This window comes from Lepidochelys olivacea (assembly GCF_965140295.1).
Source record: "Lepidochelys olivacea isolate rLepOli2 genome assembly, chromosome: 1".
Classification (NCBI taxonomy): Eukaryota; Metazoa; Chordata; order Testudines; family Cheloniidae; genus Lepidochelys; species Lepidochelys olivacea.
In genome coordinates, this window is record NC_140411.1 from 80,521,885 (window position 1) to 80,543,520 (window position 21,636).

The 21,636-nt window shown below is 41.7% G+C and overlaps 1 protein-coding gene across 2 annotated transcripts in view; it reads right to left on the minus strand.

The window, feature by feature from the left end:
* KLF12 (KLF transcription factor 12) overlaps positions 1-21,636 on the minus strand; it is a 367,692-nt gene that overhangs the window by 203,427 nt on the left and 142,629 nt on the right. The window lies entirely within an intron of this gene.

Below are 21,636 nucleotides of genomic sequence, written 5' to 3' on the forward strand. Positions count from 1 at the left end.
AATTTATGTATCATGGCCCCCAAAGTTCCATTAAACTTCTCCAGGCCATTTGTTTGATGATGGTAAGGGGTGGCAACCAAGTGGTTCACCCCATGAGCTTCCCAAAGACTTTCCATAGTTCCTGCCAGGAAATTAGTTCCTGCATCTGTGAGCATGTCAGAGGGTCAACCTACCCTGGCAAAAATGTCTCCTAGTGCCTGGCACACACTTTTAGCCCTGGTGTTGCTTAGAGCTACTGCTTCCGGCCATCGGGTGGCAAAATCCATGAAAGTCAGTATGTACTGCTTCCCTCTGGGTGTCTTTTTCGGAAAAGGATCCAGAATATCTACAGCTACTCGCTGAAATGGAACTTCAATGATGGGGAGTGGCTGGAGAGGGGCTTTGACCTGGTCTTGGGGTTTTCCCACTTTTTGGCATACCTCACAAGACCGGACATAGGTAGAAACATCCTTGCCCGTTCCCTCCCAGTGGAATGACCTCCACAAATGGTCTTTGGTCCTGTTCACCCCCGCATGGCCACTAGGATGATCGTGGGCTAAGCTTAATAGCTTTACCCAGGACTTAGTTGGAACTACCAACTGTCTCTGAGGATGCCAGTCTACCTGGTGTCCACCAGAAAGTTTCCTTGTATAAAAGTCCTCTTTCTACAACAAACCCGGATCGATTAGAAGAGCTGAGAGGCGGTGGGTTGCTCCTTGCTGCCGTCCAAGCTCTCTGGAGGCTTTCATGTGCTTCCTGTTCGGTCTGGAACTGTTCACTTGATGCTGGAGACATCAGTTCCTCATTGGATTGTGGACCTGGGCTTGGTCCCTCTGGAAGTGATGCTGGTGATGGGGCTGTTTCCATTGACTGTGAACCGCTTTCCACTGGTGCACTATTTTGGGGTTCAGGTTCCGGCTGAGCCTCTTGTGTAGGGTTATCGGCTGCTGCCCGTGCTGGTTCAGTGGGGCCCTCTGTTGTTGGGGTTGCAAGTACTGGATTCAATGCTGGCAATGTTTCTGGTGCTGCTTGTTCCACCGGTGCAGGTTCTGAGACTGGCTCTGTCTGGGTCTCTGTGACTGGATCCACTACTGCTGTTGCAGACATTGGCATGTGGTTTGGTTCCATCACCTCTGACCGGGTCCTCGGAATACAGCTAGGTGTGACAGTTTCCTTAGCCTGGCTGCAGGTGACCATTTCCACCCTCTTGGCTAGCTTCACATGATTGGCCAAGTCTTCCCCCAGCAGCATGGGGATGGGATAATCATCATAGGCTGCAAAAGTCCACATTCCTGACCAGCCCTTGTACTGGACCAGCAACTTGGCTGTAGGCAAGTCAAAAGAGTTTGACTTGAAGGGTTGAATAGTCACTTGGATCTCTGGGTCAATTAAATTGGGGTCCACTAAGGAAGCATGGATAGCCGACACTTCTTGTCCCGTGTCCCTCCACATGATGACCTTCTTCCCGCCCACACTCACAGTTTCCCTCCGCTCTGAGAGTATTTGGGAGGTATCTGGGCCTGAGGACCTCTGGTGTGATTCCAGTGCAATGAACTGTAATCTGTTGGGGTTCTTGGGGCAGTTGGCCTTCACATGCCCCAGCTCGTTACATTTAAAACATCGTCCAGCTGACGGGTCACTGGGGCGAGGTGGGTTGCTGGAAAATGGTGTGGCGGGACGATAAGGTGTCTGGAGTGTTCCTTGGGGTGTAGTGGGGCCTTGGGCTGCCCTCGGTAGTAGGGTGTGGTCTGAGGGTGTCCCTTCTGGTATCCGCTCCAAATGAGACCAGGGCTTTCCTCTCTCCTCCTTCCACCCATTTTGTTCCAGTTTGCCCCGCCTCTCTGGCGGTCTGGGACTGCTCGTATTGATCACCATAAGAAAAAAGACTTTCTGCTGAGTCCATTTTCTTATCCCCAAAACACTGTTTTATTTCCTCCTTGGACTTGTTCAGGAATTGCTCCTGTATCATCAAATCACACATTCCTTCAAAACTAGTTACACCACTTCCTTTGACCCATTTATCTAACAGATCCTTCATCTGGTTTACATAAGCCACATTACTTAGTCAAGGCCCTCTCTTAACGGCTCTAAATTTTACTCTATAAGTTTCAGGTGTAACTTGAAATTGTTTAGAACCAAATTCTTAAGTTTACCATAGTCAGAAGCCTCCTCAATAGGCATCTTATTGAATATGTCCAGAGCTCTTCCAGTCAATTTTGCGAGCAATGTGGTCATCTTGTGAGCTTCAGGAATTTGATGGACTGTGCACAGTCTCTCAAAGGTGAGAAAATACTCAGCAATATCCTTGGATTCCTCATACTGTGAACATAGTCGCTCCCATTTGTGGATTGTTGGGGAAGGATTGTTAGGGTTATTCGGTATATTCTGCTGAGCCTTTGCCTTCTTCATCTCTAGTGCATGCTTCCTCTCTTTTTCCTTTGCCTCCATTTCTCTCCTGTGGGCAGCCTCCATTTCTTTTTCTTTGGCTACTTGTGCATCCATCTCCATCTGTCTGAGTTCTACCCATCTTTCATGTTCCTTTTGTTTTTCCTCAGTGTCAAATCTGGCTAATTCCAGCTTCTGTTGAACAGTGCAGTCTGTCATCCTAACTTCTCTGTTTTTAACTAACTCTCAGGTGTAAACCTGATACCTTTTTCTCTGATAGCTGTTCTCAGCATACAGAAAAATCCTTTTGTTATGCCTGCTGCTCAGTCCCACAGGCAGAGAGACAGAATCTTCAGCTGCAATCCCCTTTTACAAAACCCTTTAAAATCCTGCTGTGCTTCTGATTCAAAATGATCTCTGGTTCAGAATGATCCCACTGCTCTGCCACCATATCAACGTTCCTTCCCCACTCTGAACTCTAGGGTACAGATGTGTGGACCTGCACGAAAGACCCCCTAAGCTTATTCTTACCAGCTTAGGTTAAAAACTTCCCCAAGGTACAAACTTTGCCTTGTCCTTGAACCCTATGCTACCACCACCAAGTGTTTTAAACAAAGAACAGGGAAAGAGCCCACTTGGAGACGTCTTCCACCAAAATATCCCCCCAAGCCCTACACCCCCTTTCCTGGGGAAGGCTTGATAAGAATCCTCACCAATTTGTACAAGTGAACACCTACCCAAACCCTTGGATCTTAAGAATAATGAAAAATCAATCAGGTTCTTAAAAGAAGAATTTTAAGTAAAGAAAAGGTAAAAGAATTACCTCTCTAAAAACAGGATGGTAAATACCTTACAGGGTAATCAGATTCAAAACATAGAGAATCCCTCTAGGCAAAACCTTAAGTTACAAAAAGACACAAAAACAGGAATATACATTCCATCCAGCACAGCTTATTTAGCAGCTAGTAAATAAAAGGAAATCTAACGCATTTCTAGCTAGATTACTTACTAATTTAACCGGAGTTGTAAGGCTACATTCCTGATATGTTCCCAGCAAAAGCATCACAGACAGACAGACAAACCCTTTGTTCCACCCCCTCCAGATTTGAAAGTATCTTGTCCCCTCATTGGTCATTTTGGGTCAGGTGCCAGCGAGGTTATCTTAGCTTCTTAACCCTTTACAGGTGAAAGGATTTTGCCTCTGGCCAGGAGGGATTTTATAGCACTGTATACAGAACGGTGGTTACCCTTCCCTTTATATTTATGACAGCACCAAAGTCAACAAGCTGAACAAAACTTCCTCTAAACTTTTAATAATAATCTTAGATACTACAATAAATTACAGTTTCAGACAAAATAACTGACTTTTAAAAGGCAAGCTAAGTTGTTCAGCTGTTCCCTAGTAAAATCTCTCTCCATAGCGTGGCAAGCTTAAAAATACTGGATACAATGAAGGCAAAGAAAATTAAAAATATAATGCTTTAATTTAATTTCTTTTATTTGGATACCTTGATTTTTATCAGGGGTTGAGGGGAAGGGACTACCATACCAACAAAATAACTCAGTGAAATTGTTCCAGACTTAAAATTCCTCTTCCCAGCAAGGGTGGTGTATTGTTTACTTATCAGGAATTGATCTCATGTGCTAGGGCGTCACTAAACTTCAGTGGTTTGGATGTGGTTTAGGGTGGAGCAGCAAAGGCAGCCAGCATGGCATTCCAAGCTCTCTAATGCTTTTATTCCACTAGCTAGGAAGTCCCTTCCCTTTCATGATTTATAAGAAGCACAGTTTTGAGTTTTACAGCAAGATCAGGAATATAGCATAATAAAGCATCCCTTAGGCTGTTTAGTTTGTAGATAAAGAAGGATGAGATGATCCCTACTTCACATCCCTAAGGAGGTCTAACCCAAATGAAAAGGGGAAGAGACTTTCTTGTGCAGGAGGCACAAGCAGAAGGGGGTGAAAAAAACTGACAAAGAGCGATTCAGAAAAGGCAGGTTTAATGAACTGTTAGAATCTGATTAGAGGTTAATGTCCCTTTTAGTGCTTTGTACCAATTTACAGCTGATAGACTTTAACCATTTTTCCCACTGGCTGTGATAAACTCATTAGTTTTAAAAATACAAGCTAACCAGAGTCTTCAAAGTTTAAAACTGATAAATCATGGAAACCTGACTAGTTCATGTATCATTTAACACATTTACATTTAACTAAATTTTCATGACTCCCCCCTCCATTTGTTGCCTAAAATCATATTTCTTAAGATGTAAGTTCTCCCTTTTGAACTGTGGTGTGAAGAATGAGCATAGTGAACAGTTCTGGCTTTTGGATCATGTATAATTTGGACTGGGAATAATCACAGAAACAGACTTCTCCCAAATCATTTCTTTTTTCACTTAAAACTAACCGGTTAACTTGGGACATGGTCTGCTACCTCCCAAGCAGATCTAGTCTGTATATCATAAGTAAAAATGAAATGTTTAGCCCAATATTCGCATATACAGCTGATCTTTCAAACTTATGCTCTCCTGCTCTAACAAGCATTAATTCTGCAGTATGTTCAAAACCATTCAGGAAATAGAATGTAATTGCCAAGGTTTGCATACAGTGTATAATCGTCTAAGGAGAATGGCCTTGATTCATTCCTACAGAGATAGGGGGTGCAAATCATATTCCCTTTTGTTTCTCCATGGACAACCATGCCAGGTGGAGCATTCACACCTGAGTACGCCAGGATGCTGTACTGCCAACACATGAGGAGGACAGCCTTAATTTATTATGGTCAGGTTCAATAAGACCCCAACAAGAGGTCACCAAGGAGATGTACTGAACCAGCACATCTTTCAGGCCACACTCCTTCCCTGGCTGGCCTCACCCAGTTTGTGGGCTGTACCATCTGGCTTCAGTTCCTCCCCCACTCCCCACATAGCACAGACTGCAAGTGACATGAGCTAATCTAACACCCCTTTTTGCTTCCCCACTCTCCGAGATGGATTCAGATAATCTACCTAGCTAAAAATGTTAATTTCAAAATGCAGCAGACGTGTAGTCCTAAATAGGGGATACTGTCAAACCTGACCCTACATGTTCCTAATCAAAAGATCTGTTCTCTGGAATTGATAAACCAATTGATCCTAAAGAGAGACAGATTTATTTATCAGTGCCATCAGTTCAGGGCTCTCACTGCCCCTGTTTTGATGTTCACTGTGTGGACAGCTTCGCAAATAAACAACAGACCCAGAGTTGCATTCTGTGCAGCTTCTTTCATCTATAATAATAAATACTATTAACTACCACCTATCTTTTGTCTACTGATTTTCATCAGTAGATCTCAAAAGGCTTTACAAAGGAGGGAAGTATCATTATTCCCATTTTACAGATGTGGAAACTGAAGCACAGGGAGGATTGTGACTTGCGAACAGTCACCCAGCAGATCAGGGCAGAGGCAGGAATTGAACCCTGGTCTTCTGAGGCCCAGTCTAGCACCCTACAGTGGAAGCGAGCACTTTCATTGAGCAAAAATGTTGCAATTCAACATACACCGTCTTCTTCTTGTATGTGCAGTCACACATCACCTGCTAAAGCTTTTACCCCTCATGCTGAATTTTTTTATGTTTGATTTCCACACAAAGGTGACCTTTTTGTTGTTTAATCAAAATTTGCTTAACCATTTCTGAGCAAGAGAGAGAGAACAAATAAACAGAACACTTCTCTAAGTATAAAAAAAAATCTCTCATGACTATTTTTGAAACAGCTGTGGAAGGAAATTTGACTGTTGCTGAGAAGAACCTTTGAGGGTAAATTGGTTTTAAATTTGATCGAGCTATGGTGCATGCTTTTGAAAAATCATCCTCAATTTTTAACAACTAGAGCTGTAGACACGGTGAGTGTCAGGTCTTCTTTCCATGTATGAGTAATAATTTTCTTGCATATTCAAGAACAAATAGAAAAATTATAATAAAGCAACATATTTTATAGTCCTTAATGAAGCAGGGCCCTTTAGAAATAATACCTATTTCTTAGATAGCATATTTTATTGGTAGATCTCAAAGCCCTTTACAAGGTGGTCACTATCTTTATTCTGACCTGAAACACAGAAAGGTGAAGTGACTTGTCCAGAGTAGCCCACCAGGCCAGTGGAAGAACTTAGGTCTCCCAAGTCCTGGTTCAGTGCTCTATCCCCGAGACCTCATTGCACTGAAGGTCTCTCATCTGCGATCTCCTTACTTGCATATTGGATGAGGCCAGATTCCATAGTCTTTATTTCACCATATTTGGAATATTGTATATACTTTTGAATGCCCTGATATAGGATTTTGACAAACTGGAGAGAATTGAGAACAGAATAAAAAGAATGAAAGGATTCAAGAGTAGTGACCAAGAAAAAACAAAAACCACAATGTACCTAAATATACATAGCTTGTGTGAAAAAACTTGAGGTGATTTGACAAACTTCAAATATCTGATTGGTTTTAAGAGTAAAACAAGGGAGGTGTTTATTGTAGTCCCATGAGAAATATGTGAAGAAAAGGTGATGAACATGAGCAAAAGAAAATATACACTGAACATAAGCAACATTTTTAACAATAAATTTGATTCAACTACGTAATGGTATCCTAAGGTAGAATCCTGGTCGTAAGAGTCACAGCTTGTCTAGACTACGGAGTCTTTGAAAGAATAGCTACACTGCTATAGCCACACCAACTAAAAGAGCCTTCTAGTGGAGATGCAGCGAAAGCCCACAGAAGGAGTTCTGTCTGTATAGCTAAACCACCTCCCCAAACATTATTATCTAAGCCAATGGTGCTCAAACTTTTCCTGTCGTTACCAGTAGTGGAATCAGTCCATGTCCCCATTCAATTACTGCACAGCTGGCTCAGCAGAGGAGCTTGGGCTGACTACAGAGCTGGGGACAGAACTGGGGATGCGGGAGGAGCTGGGACGAGAGGTGGAGCTGGCCTGGGGGTGGAGAGGAAATGAGGAAAGAGCTGGGCTGGTGGGGATGGAGCGCAGAATGGAGCTGTGACTGGGGCCCAAGCTGGGCTGGGGGCAGAACAGGGTCCAGGGCAGAGCTGTGGCTGGAACTGGGCTGGGGATGAAGCAGGGGGCAGAGCGGAGCTGTGGCTGGAGCTGGGCGGGGAGAGAGCAGAGCTCATTGGTCCTCTTTCTCTACCCTTTGTGGGAGCTGGCCCAGGGCCCAGTGCACCCCCCCAAAACGTTCCTCCAAGCCCAGTTAGGGGGGCATGCCCCACAGTTTGGAGACCACTGATCTAAGCCAACAAAAGCACTCTTATGTCTGTATAGTTGCATCGGCACCAGGGTTTTTGCTGGCATAGCTATGTTGGCCAGTGGTATGACTTTTTCCCACACACCTAGCCAGCACAGCTATTCTGGAAAAAACTTTGCAGTGTAGACTAAACCTTACTGAGAAGTAGACTGACTAAGATACTTGTGAATGTGACACAAGAAGAAATTTTGCTCTGGCAGGGAAACGTACACAAACGAATAGAGCTTTCCATCTATGATTTCTATTATTCTAATTTGACTTCATTAATAGATTCACCATTCCAACCTACACAAAGTGTTTTACCATTAAGGCGCATTCAGACTCCTACCCTAATCGCCCATACAGAAGCCAATAGCTAAACTCAACTCCCATGGACTTCAGGGGGTACAGGATTGGATCCTTATCCGAGAATTTTCTGTATATGTTGTAATAATATGGCTTCCTGTGAGAGCAAAGATCTTTTAGCACAAATGCATACTCAGCATGTGTGTTCGAGCCTCCCTTTGAACTATATATGAGAATACCAAAGGCACTGTTTCATGGATAAGTAACAACTGGGTTTTGAAATATCTTTATGAAAAGGGCAAAATGGGAGTGTATAAACTGAAAAGATAAAAGGATAAAATTTTCCCCCTAAAGATTTTCCTTCAAACCACAGCAACAAATATTCTACCTGCATAACACAGAGAAAGCTCTAATTGAGACAGCTGTTACAAAGTCCTAAAGTATGTAGGATATCTATTTACAATGACACATTTTAAAAAACCCACTTTTTAGTACTTGCATACAATTTAAAATTTTAAAAAATCACGTTATAAAATAGTACACTTCAGAGTGAACAGTCAAGTATATATATACATATTTTCATTTCTCAAAATTAAAGGAAAATAGAGACACCTCAGTTCCTTTTCATTGATTTCAATACTCTTTTCTCTTCCCATCCATTCAATTTTCCTGAAGAGCTCCAGCCAACCCCAGTAAAAGGTAAAGAATTTTTGATCAGACAGCAAGTCGTTGTCTAAACATATGCTTCAGTTTCTTCCTATCAGACTTAAATATCACATTACTAGTAATGCAGATCTGGTTTTTAAAATGCATATGGACTCTTCAGTTCTTAATTCATTGTTTGTGAGATATTTTAAAAATATTATTATGCTTAATGTTATTCTGAGTCCTGTATGCTCATGACTGATTGAAATCCAAAGAATCTGCAGTTGTCTTCAAACTTTTGCAGCAATCTCGTACCAAAAGGACAATGTGTTTAATTAATCTTCACAGATTCAGATATTTGTATTTTAAATATGCCACTGTTACATTTTTTTTAGCTTCATGGTACATTCTCCTTCTTTAAATGTTTTGCACTTAATCCCACAGACGGCCCAATGGTGCTATAGTAAGTGCGTAAACCCAAGTAATTAGTGCTGAGCACTCAGGACTCAATCTCAACTACCTTGCAACTTGTTTAGTCTTTTAGTATGGATTCAGCAAGGTATGCAAATATTTTCATTGAAATCAATGTATATACCCACATGCTTTAAGTCTGACACATAAATCATAGAATATCAGGGTTGGAAGGGACCTCAGAGATCATCTAGTCCAACCCCCTGCTCAAAGCAGGACCAATACCCAACTAAATCATCCCAAACAGGGCTTTGTCAAGCCTGACCTTAAAAACCACAAAGGAAGGAGATTCCACCACCTCCCGAGGTAACACATTCCAGTGCTTCAACACCCTCCTAGTGAAAAAGTTTTTCCTAATATCCAACCTAAACCTCCCCCACTACAACTTGAGACCATTACTCCTTGTTCTGTCATCTGCTACCACTGAGAACAGTCTAGATCCATCCTCTTTGGAACCCCCTTTCAGGTAGTTGAAAGCAGTTATCAAATCCCCCCTCATTCTTCTCTTCTGCAGACTAAACAATCCCAGTTCCCTCAGACGCTCCTCATAAGTCATGTGTTCCAGCCCCCTAATCATTTTTGTTGCCCTCCGCTGGATGCTTTCCAATTTTTCCACATCCTTCTTGTAGCCTGGGCCCAAAACTGGACACAGTACTCCAGATGAGGCCGCACCAACATCGAATAGAGGGGAACGATCACGTCCTTCAATCTGCTGGCAATGCTCCTACTTATACAGCCCGAAATGCTGTTAGACTTCTTGGCAACAAGGGCACACTGTTGACTCATATCCAGCTTCTCATCCACTGTAACCCCTAGGTCCTTTTCTGCAGAACTGCTGCTGAGCCATTCGGTCCCTAGTCTGTAGCAGTGCATGGGATTCTTCCGTCCTAACTGCAGGACTCTGCACTTGTCCTTGTTGAACTTCATCAGATTTCTTTTGGCCCAATCCTCTAATTTGTCTAGGTCCCTCTGTATCCTATCCCTACCCTCCAGCGTATCTACTACTCCTCCCAGTTTAGTGTCATCTGCAAACTTGCTGAGGGTTCAATCCACACCATCCTCCAGATCATTAATGAAGATATTGAAAAAAACTGTCCCCAGGACCGACCCTTAGGGCACTCCGCTTGATATCGGCTGCCCACTATACATGGAGCCATTGATCACTACCCGTTGAGCCCCATGATCTAGCCAGCTTTCTATCCACCTTATAGTCCATTCATCCAGCCCATACTTCTTTAACCTGCTGGCAAGAATACTGTGGGAGACCGTGTCAAAAGCTTTGCTAAAGTCAAGGAATAACACGTCCACGGCTTTCCCCTCATCCACAGAGCCAGTTATCTGATCATAGAAGGCAATTAGATTAGTCAGGCATGACTTGCCCTTGGTGAATCCATGCTGACTGTTCCTGATCACTTTCCTCTCCTCTAAGTGCTTCAGAACTGATTCCTTGAGGACCTGCTCCATGATTTTTCCAGGGACTGAGGTGAGGCTGATTGGCCTGTAGTTCCCAGGATCCTCCTTCTTCCCTTTTTTAAAAATGGGCACTACATTAGCCTTTTTCCAGTCGTCCAGGACCTCCGCCAATCGCCATGAGTTTTCAAAGATAATGGCCAATGGCTCTGCAATCACATCCGCCAACTCCTTTAGCACTCTCGGATGCAGCGCATCAAGCCCCATGGACTTGTGCTCCTTCAGCTTTTCTAAATAGTCCCGAACTACTTCTTTCTCCACAGAGGGCTGGTCACCTCCTCTCCATGCTCTGCTGCCTAGTGCAGCAGTCTGGGAGCTGACCTTGTTTGTGAAGACAGAGGCAAAAAAAGCATTGAGTACATTAGCTTTTTCCACATCCTCTGTCACTAGGTTGCCTCCCTCATTCAGTAAGGGGCCCACACTTTCCTTGGCTTTCTTCTTGTTGCTAACATACCTGAAGAAACCCTTCTTGTTACTCTTAACATCTCTTACTAGCTGCAACTCCAAGTGTGATTTGGCCTTCCTGATTTCACTCCTGCATGCCTGAGCAACATTTTTATACTCCTCCCTGGTCTTTGTCCAATATTCCACTTCTTGTATGCTTCTTTTTTGTGCTTAAGATCAGCAAGGACTTCACTGTTAAGCCAAGCTGGTCGCCTGCCATATTTACTATTCTTTCTACACATCGGGATGGTTTGTTCCTGCAACCTCAATAAGGATTCTTTAAAATACAGCCAGCTCTCCTGGACTCCTTTCCCCCTCATGTTATTCTCCTAGGGGATCCTGCTCATCAATTCTCTGAGGGAGTCAAAGTCTGCTTTTCTGAAGTCCAGGGTCCGTATTCTGCTGCTTTCCTTTCTTCCTTGTGTCAGGATCCTGAACTCGACCATCTCATGGTCACTTTCTCCCAGGTTCCCATACACTTTCATTTCCCCTACTAATTCTTCCCAGTTGGTGAGCAGCAGGTGAAGAAGAGCTCTTCCCCTAGTTCTTTCCTCTAGCATTTGCATCAGGAAATTGCCCACTACACTTTCCAAAAACTTCTTGAATTGTCTGTGCACGGCTGTCTTGCTCTCCCAGCAGATATCAGGGTGATTGAAGTCTCCCATGAGAACCAGGGTCTGTGATCTAGTAACTTCTGTTAGTTGCGAAAAGAAAGCCTCGTCCACCTCATCCCCCTGATCTGGTGGTCTATAGCAGACTCCCACCACGACATCACCCTTGTTCCTCACACTTCTAAACTTAATCCAGAGACTCAAGTTTTTCTGCAGTTTCATACCGGAGCTCTGAGCAGTCATGCTCTCTTACATACAATGCAACTCCCCAACCTTGTCTGCCCTGCCTGTCCTTCCTGAACAGTTTATATCCATCCATGACAGTACTCCAGTCATGTGAGTTATCCCACCAAGTCTCTGTTATTCCAATCACATTATAATTCCTTAACTGTGCCAGGACTTCCAGTTTTCCCTGCTTGTTTCCCAGGCTCCTTGCATTTGTGTATAGGCACTTAAGATAACTCACTGATCATCCCACTTTCTCAATATGAGGCAGGAGCCCTCCCCTCTTGTGCTCTCCTGATCATGCTTCCTCCTGGTATCCCACTTCCCCACTTACCTCAGGGCTTTGGTCTCCTTCCCCCGGTGAACCTAGTTTAAAGCCCTCCTCACTAGGTTAGTCAGCCTGCTTGTGAAGATGCTCTTCCCTCTTTTCGTTAGGTGGAGCCCGTCTCTGCCTAGCACTCCTCCTTCTTGGAACACCATCCCATGGTCAAAGAATCCAAAGCCTTCTCTCTGACACCACCTGCATAGCCATTTGTTGACTTCCACAATTCAACAGTCTCTACCCTGGCCTTTTCCTTCCACAGGGCGGATAAAGGAGTTTGAGGCGCAAGTGGTGTTCTCGTCTAGAGGATAGACGAGAACACCACTTGCGCCTCAAACTCCTTTATCCTCCTTCCCAGAGTCACGTAGTCTGCAGTGATCCTCTCAAGGTCATTCCTGGCAGTATCATTGGTGCCCACGTGGAGAAGTAGGAAGGGGTAGCGATCTGAGGGCTTGATGAGTCTCGGCAGTCTCTGTCACATCGTGAATCCTGGCAAGCAGCAGACTTCTCGGTTTTCACTGTCAGGGCAGCAGATAGATGACTCAGCCCCTCTGAGGACCCTACTGGATTATAAAATGTTAGAAAATTCTTCAATTTTCACATTATAATGTAGGTTTAGATGTGGGATGAAAAACCACTCATGTTTCCATTTTTGAAAAATGAAGCATCAGTTACTTGGGGGAGGAACAACATGAAATGTGTCAGATTATTTGTATTTAAACCTAAAGAAATGAATAACTTTTAAGAGAAGTAATTTTGGAGGCCTAATCAGCTTTCATGTCTGCAGAGCTTGCTTCTCTATTCCAGTCACTTTTAAGCAAATTTTCAGTGAAATATTATAACTTCTTGATGCATTCTTTGATTCTTCATTTAATTCTTCTTTCAAAGTTTTCAATCATCTTGAAAATCTTGATCTTGTTCTTGAATATTCAAACTTATCTCCAGATGAAAATTTCAACAAAATTCCTTTTACAGTTTTCTGCCCTTCTTCTTTGATGCTCATATTACAGACATCATTAGTCTATTCATAGCTGGGCCGTTTTTCCTGTTGCACTGCAATCTTTTATCAATTTTTCCAGATATGTATATTTATTATCATACTGAAAAGATCAATGGAACTTTAATATAATGAGACTTTTATAGGTTTTCCACTATTACAGGAAATATTGCCACTCTTCCCTCTTCATTTTGTCTCTTTGGAATACTCTACTAATCATATGCTCCATGACATTTTTTGTCAGAATTTTGCTGTGACACAGACATGACCAAGCAGGTAATATTACACTTATGTCAGACCATCTTCTCAGTATGTCATCGACAGGGTCATGTGTGGTCTCTGCTGAAAGCAAAGTAGTAGCGGATTGTCATGGTTATTGCAAAATGTTTGTACAGGAAACTATTTTAGAGGTTTGTAAATTATAGCATATTATGTTCCAAGCCTGTTGAGAATAAAACCTATCACGTGAGGAGGCGGAGCTTAAGAGTCAACATAAGAACAATGAACATCTGTGGAAACAGCCTATGTTTACTGCCTGGAGATTTACAAAGACAAATGAACATCAGGAGAGTTCTCAGAAGAAGGGCTAAGAGACAATAGCTTGTGATTGTAAAAGAGCAGATGGCGGCCCAAGTGGTTATCCAACACAGAGGAGTGACTTGGCCAGTAGAAACTGTCTTGTGAATTGGTGTACATTGTGGATGTCCAGAAGATAGGGGACTGGGCAGTCAAGTGTAACAAAAGTGAGATAAATAAATTGCTAGCCTACAAAGAGAAAGAGCAGGCCTTGCGGAGCCCGTAGCAGAGTTCCTATGTTGCCAACTGTAGGCGGATGAGGAGAGTTTCTCATCATGGGCGCAGTCAGGGCTCCCTCCTGCTGTAATCAGGTGATAGTGATTCACCCTAGACACTGCAAAAAAGTATCACACTTGCACACCATGAAGTGAATATCACTTTTACTCATCTTCTGCTCCTTTGTAGCAATAAGGGGTTACTTCCAGCAGATATAAATTACATATCTATGTTGGGTATTTCTAAGACAGCTATCGCTGTTGTTTCAAAGCACTGTATAATATGTTGTGACACCCTGTATCCCATGTTCACCACTTTTATATGGTTACAATATATTTCGTACAAAGTATGCCTTTTGAAGTATCATTTGAAAACTCATAATATGCTGCATATTATTATCCTGTTGAGATCGTTGTATCAATATTATATGTGAAGTTATGAGATTCTACCATATGATTCCTACTGAAATATATTGTAAGTCTGGGTAACACCCACAAACCCAATTTTCAGAGACAAAAACACACTAGCAACTGCAGATAGGCATCAACAAAGTCAAGTGGGCTATCACTTACTTAAGCAGCCATTCTTCAGCAACAGAGAGGTTGAAAGGTGTAAAGAAGAAATTTACATTTCATCTCCAATACAGTTCAAATCTCATGTCCTCAAGGGACTGTTTGTATACATGCCAGTAGGGAGGCAATCCTCAAAGAAAGGAAGAGGGTATAAAAATAAGAGACAGTTTTGACGGGTTCGATCACAGAGACCCCCTTGGGACTGCCACCTGATGTGCTGAGATCACCTCTGAGCCCATTTTCTCTGCCAGTTTGGGCTTCCAGAACCCTGCCTAGTTGAGCCAGACAGGCCAGTCTGCTTTAGACCCTGGTTCTGTACTGAACCATGCACCCCAAAGCTGCAGACTTAACTGAAAACAGCTTAGCAAGTGCTCCTGTCTCTAGCACCCAGACACCCAGCTCATAATGGGATCCAAACTCCAAATAAATCCATTTTACTCTGTATAAAGCTTATATAGGGTAAATGCATAAATTGTCTGCTCTCTATAACACTGATAGAGAGATTTGCACAGCTGTTTGCTTCCTTGGGTATTAATAACTTACTCTGTGTTAATTAATAAGCAAAATTGATTTTATTAATATAAAAGCGGGATTTAAGTGGTTCCAAGTAATAACAGACAGAACAAAGTAAGTTACCAAGCAAAATAAAACAACACACGCAAGTCTAAGGCTAATACATTAAGAAACTGATTACAGATGAAATCTCTCCCCCAGAGATGTTCCAATAAGCTTCTTTCACAAACTGGACTCCTTCCTAGTCTGGGTTCAGCAATCACTCACACCCCCGTAGTTACTGTCCTTTGTTCCAGTTTCTTTCAGGCATCTCTTTGGGGTGGAGAGGCCATCTCTTGAGCCAGCTGAAGACAAAATGGAGAGACTTCCAGGGTCTTTTATATTCTCTCTCTTGTGGGCAGAAACCCCTTTGTTCTTCTGTGCAAAGTCACAGTAACAAGATGGAGTTTGTAGCCACCTGGGCAAGTCACATGTCCATGAATGACTCAGCTTTTTGCAGGACGATGCCATTGTTTACATGTTAGTTTGAATGTTTCCAAGAAAGCTCAGAAGTGGATTGGCATCTCCCAATGTCCATGGTCAGTTAAGTGTTTCTTGATTGGGCTCTTACTGAGAATAGTCCTTTATCAAGAAGCTGACCAAATGCTTCACTGAGGCTACTTAGAAACAAACACATTGAGATAAAATTACATAGCCAATATTCATAACTTTAAATACAAAAATTATACACACATACAGACAGCATAATCATAAACAGCAAACTACAACCTTTCCATAGACACTCCACTTGACCTCCTCTGTACAAGACTTGGTGCAACCATAGGACCCTGGTTGCAACAATGTCAATAACGTCACAACAGTGACCTCCACATCACCTCTCTTCCTTTCATCTCTCAGCTCATGACTACAAGGACTCTCAAAGAACTGAACAAATGGAGAAGTGGTCCCAGGCTGGCAAGGTTCGCAGCCTGTGAAAAGTATTGCAGCTAACAGTGAGACAAATCTTTTGCATTTAAGGTTATTAGCTTGGTAAAGCTAGGAATTGGCTTGCATTTTTATCTTTTTTATTTCTTTTGTAACCTATCCTGACTTATATGCATATATACTTGTAATCACTTAAAATTTTTCTTTCTGTAGTTAATAAACTTATCTTACTGTTTTATCTTAAACAGTGTGTGTTTGTATTAAAGTGTGTGGGGAACATCTACCTGATAAACAAGGATGGCGCATAATTATTACCCAGTGTTGGAATGACGGACTTACTATGAGCTTACCCTGTCCCAGGACAATACTTAGGAGTACAAGACACACTTTTCCAGGGAAAGGATGGGACTGAGGATATGCAGGTATTGCCCTGTAAGTAATTTATGAGTGGCTAGCTAGTAGCTCTCAATACAGTGTAGCTGGGAGGAAGTTATACGCTGAAGGCTGTGTGTGTGTGTGTGTGTGTGTGTGTGTGTGTGTGTGTGTGTGAGTGAGTGTGAGCAGAACCTGGAGAGGTGGTTGTTCACTAGCAAAGCAGTGCAAGAGGCATTCAGGCTAGATTGTACCCTGGGGAATATCAAATATGGTAACTGCACCGAAATTAATGCTAACCCATTTGATGTTCAATTCTTTTCCTGCCACATCCAAATAGAGCCCAACTCTAGGAGGCACTGAGCATCGTCAGCTCTCAACAATTTTAATGAAAGTTGAAGCTGCCCAGAATCTTGTAGGAGCAAGCTAATATATTACTTATCAAACGGATGTACTGACAGTGCAATACATAAATTACTTTAGGGCTACTTAGATACTCATGATAGTTTTGCCAGTGTTGTACTAAAAGATCTAATGCAAATATTCTGGGCTTGATTCTGATTTCACAACATTTTTTGCTCCAGTGTATCTCAACTGGACCACCAGAACGCTCTAGATACAGTTCACCATTATAGCAACACAAAGCAGTTTTAAAAACAGCTTCTGGATGAAACTGGCCCAAAGACTTTAATGGAGTTACTCTTGATGTATATATGAGGGAGATCAGAATGAAGCCCTCTCTTTAACTTGTAAGGAATAAATGCCAATTTGTTCAAATTCAAGTTATAACCATGGCCCATAACCCTTGCTGGAAAATGAATCTGATACAAATAACTCAAGTAAGTGTCCCTGCAAAAAAATTCTACCTTAGAATCTAGTTTGAGATAATATTTAGAACTGTTTGTTTGGTGATAAAGAATAAATGACAAGCATTTACAACAGAATTTTTGAACTGTAATTATTGCAAAATATAATTTACTTTCTATGATGCTGGCAGAATAAAATTTCACTTTGTTTTAGTATATTTCCAAACATCAGCAGTGTAGTAGTACATATTATTCCTCTTTTTTCTGTAGATTCATACCTAAAATAACTTTGAATTAGAATGTCCTACAGAAATACCTGTTTACATAGAGAAACTTTTTTTAAAATGGCCTTACAATTAACATACAATTTTACCCTTCAACATTTTGAAAGTACCTTAAGAAATTAAACAGATAATAAAGCAGTGATTTTACAACTGTATAAAATTCTTATTCAACTTTAATGAAACTTGGGAATATATAAACAGATGGAAAAATTAGGAAAAAGCATTTGTATTTTCAAGACTGAAGTAATATTTAGGGACCTAGAGAGAACAAGAATATGGACAGCCAAAATAAGATCCAACAAAAAGTACAAGTTAAGGCATATGGAAAAATACAATTAGAAAATCATAAATCTGAAAAGCTGTAATTCCCAAAGAGACTTGGAGGTGGTAGTGAACAACAAATTAGATATGAGTTTGCAATACTATACTGCATAAAAAACATGCAAGGCCAGTGTGCAAATATACAACTCTGATGAGTCTGCACCTGAAATATAAGATTTAGTAGTAGCCAACTTATTACTAGACAATTGAAGACAAAGTAGGAGAGTCCAGAAGCATGTGGATCAAGGATCTGGAAGAAGTGACTCATTGGGAAAGATTTTAAAATGTGAAATGTGTAACCTGGCTACATGAGGGCTTATGGAAGAAAAAAAACTCTATAAATATCTGATATCAAGAAAGAAAAAAAGAATTATTTAGTATGGAACAAGATGGCAGAATGAGGAGTAAGGAAGCTAAGAAATATTAAGCTAATTATCAGAAAAGCTTCCTGACACTGAGATCTGTAATTCTGTGGAACAATTTTCCAGAGAAAGTGGGAGAAGCCTCCTCACTGAAGCTAACTAAAATTACATTGGAAAAAGCAATAGCAAGCTTACTGAAAAAAAGGCAATTCTGCATCAGAAAAGGGGATGGACTAGATGACCTAATCATTTTATGATTCTATTTATAACTCTATATGCCATTCCCCTGTTAATGCAGTATTGTTCCTTCTAATCTATTCCAATGTAATTTGTCCAGTTCAGTCTAGTTTTAAATGGTACCTTTATAACTGGGTCATCATCCCAACAAGCATGGCAATACGTAACTAACCTTGAAAAGAAACTGCATTTATAATCTGTATTTATTGTGGGAAAATATGCAAGGTAAGTTACAGGAAGAAAAACAGACGTTGGATTCATTCCCATTTTCACTGGCAAGAAAATCTTGAACTCCTTTATATACTGTAATTAATCTCAATTTCTTGTAATCAATATATTGTTAATTACTCATATTACTTGTCTGTAAATATGTACAAGCTTAATTATAGAATAACAATCATAAAATCATAGAATATCAGGGTTGGAAGGGACCTCAGGAGGTCATTTAGTCCAAACCCCTGCTCAAAGCAGGACCAATCCCCAACTAAATCATCCCAGACAGGGCTTTGTCAAGCTTGACCTTAAAAACCACAAAGGAAGGAGATTCCACCACCTCCCGAGGTAACTCATTCCAGTGCTTCAACACCCTCCTAGTGAAAACGTTTTTCCTAATATCCAACCTAAACCTCCCCCACTGCAACTTGACCCCATTACTCCTTGTTCTGTCATCTGCTACCACTGAGAACAGTCTAGAGCCATCCTCTTTGGAACCCCCTTTCAGGTAGTTGAAAGCAGCTATCAAATCCCCCCTCATTCTTCTTCTTTTCTGCAGACTAAACAATCCCAGTTCCCTCAGCCTCTCCTCATAAAGTCATGTGTTTCAGTCCCCTAATCATTTTTGTTGCCCTCCGCTGGACTCTTTCCAATTTTTCCACATCCTTCTTGTAGAGTGGGGCCCAAAACTGGACACAGTACTCCAGATGAGGCCTCACCAGTGTCAAATAGAGGGGAACGATCACTTCCCTTGATCTGCTGGCAATGTTCCTACTTATACAGCCCAAAATGCCATTGGCCTTCCTGTCAACAAGGGCACACTGTTGACTCATATCCAGCTTCTCATCCACTGTAACCCCTAGGTCCCTTTCTGCAGAACTGCTGCCTAGCCATTCGTTCCCTAGTCTGTAACAGTGCATGGGATTCTTTTGTCCTAAGTGCAGGACTCTGCACTTGTTTTTGTTGAACCTCATCAGATTTCTTTTGGCCCAATCCTCTAATTTGTCTAGGTCCCTCTGTATCTTACCCTATCATAGCCGTGGCAACGGAAAACAATCCAACAGGAAGAGACTTTCACCACTCTGAAACATATTAGACTAATATAACATCAATTTGCCATATACAAGTTTGCTTCGCTACATGTATTTAAAGTGGAAGGAACCCATTTGGGCGGAGTACAAACTCTATGAGTTTCCCAGACCCGATGAAGAGCTCTGTGTAAACTCAAAAGCTTGACTTTCTCCCAAAATAATTAATTGCTTGCTTAACCACTCCTCCAGATTCACAGAGCTGATGCCCAAATTCACACAGGTTATGTCCAAACAGCCCCCAAGGAAGGGGTTTTCAGAATTAGGAGAAAGGAGAGTGCATGCCTTAGATGAATGGTGGGCAACCTGTGGCCCACAGGCCACATGCGGCCCATCAGGGTAATCTGCTGGCTGGCCGCAAGACAGTGTTTACATTGACCATCTGCAGGCACGGCTGCCCACAGCTCCCAGTGGCCACGGTTCACCATACATATAAGGTAATTACCTAGTTTGAAAATGTTCTAGGAAAACAGGGTTAATAGCCCAAATTTTGCCAATAGATCTTAATCACATGTGGTTATGTCTATGGCTATGTGAAGTGTTGGTAACAAAACCCTAAACTATTCTAGTTTCAAGTTCTATTCCCAAACTGAAATTCAGATCAAGTTCACCAAACAAGAAAAAAAAAAAAGACCACTTCAATTTATTAATGTTTTGAGTGAATGTGGACCATGTGTGAAATGCAAAGCTGCATCTTATTTTGATATGAAACTGTGTAGTTCTAGGTGAGTTTCACTTTGAGATTTTGGTTTCATTTCAAATCAAAACAAATCTCCAGGAGTGGGAATTTCATGGATCAGAAATGAATACAGTGTTCAGAAGAACCCAGGTGAACTAACAAACAACAAAACACAATCACATTATGTCTCATCTGAAAGGCAACACCTTCAAAACCACACTGACTCCTGGAACCACAAGTTCAGCAGATGACTCAGAGGAATTACTCACACAGTATCATTAACATCATTGGGGGCAAGGGATAGCTCAGTGGTTTGAGAATTGGTCTGCTAAACCCAAGGCTGTGAGTTTAATCCTTGAGGGGGGCCACTGTAGGGATCTGGGGCAAAAATTGGGGATTGGTCCTGCTTTGAGCAAGGGGTTGGACAAGATGACCTTCTGAGGTCCCTTCCAACCCTGATATTCTATGACCACCACACTTTTTGCAGTAGCCAAAATTTTCCTTATAGGTCTCTCATGCTAGCACTGACCATGCCATCTCCTGCTTGTGCTCCAAACTAAGCAACAACATAAGGATCTACAAATGATTTCAGGAGGGACCAAGTTGGGTGTGATATCAAGAGGCTTAGAAATGCAAGCAGAGGCCAAGCTGCTCCCTGTCAAACGGTAGAGCCTCAGAATGTACCTCTGTTTACGTAGCATACTTTAAGATCTCATTCCATCAACTCTGACTGCCTGCCACATTACTTATTGCTGATGAAACCACACGTCTCTACAAGGGATTATTGATAATTACGGTAGTGGTTGCTTCAGATATGCTATGAGTTATTTGAATCACATTCATTGTAACACGGCAATAAAATCTAACAACAAAATTATTGTCTTTTGATTGCTTATATTCATATTCCGTATTCACTGAATAATACTAGATATTTGGTTGAAGACCAAAAAAGTATTTGCTACATATTTATGGAATTTCTCTGTTCCACATGCATGTACAAAGATTTGCTTAATAGAATGCTAACTATTTAGTAAAGGTTTGTATTTTTATGTATTTCTCTATCTACAACCTAAAAAGGCAGTTTGAGTTGAAATTAAAAATAAAACCTATTCACAAGATTTTATGGCTGCCCTTTATGGGTCTCTGAAGTAAAGGCAAAAAAAGGAAGATTGTTAACAAGCGGTTAGTCACTTTTGTTTCACAAGAAGAAAGTGATGACTGACCTAGATCTCCATCCTTCCTTGACTACAGTTGCAAGTCAAGTGCCTCTCAGTTTTTATTGAATTCTCTACTCTCTATACTCCTGAAGCAGTGTTCACATACCTTATTTCATTCTCCCTCAAGAAATATAT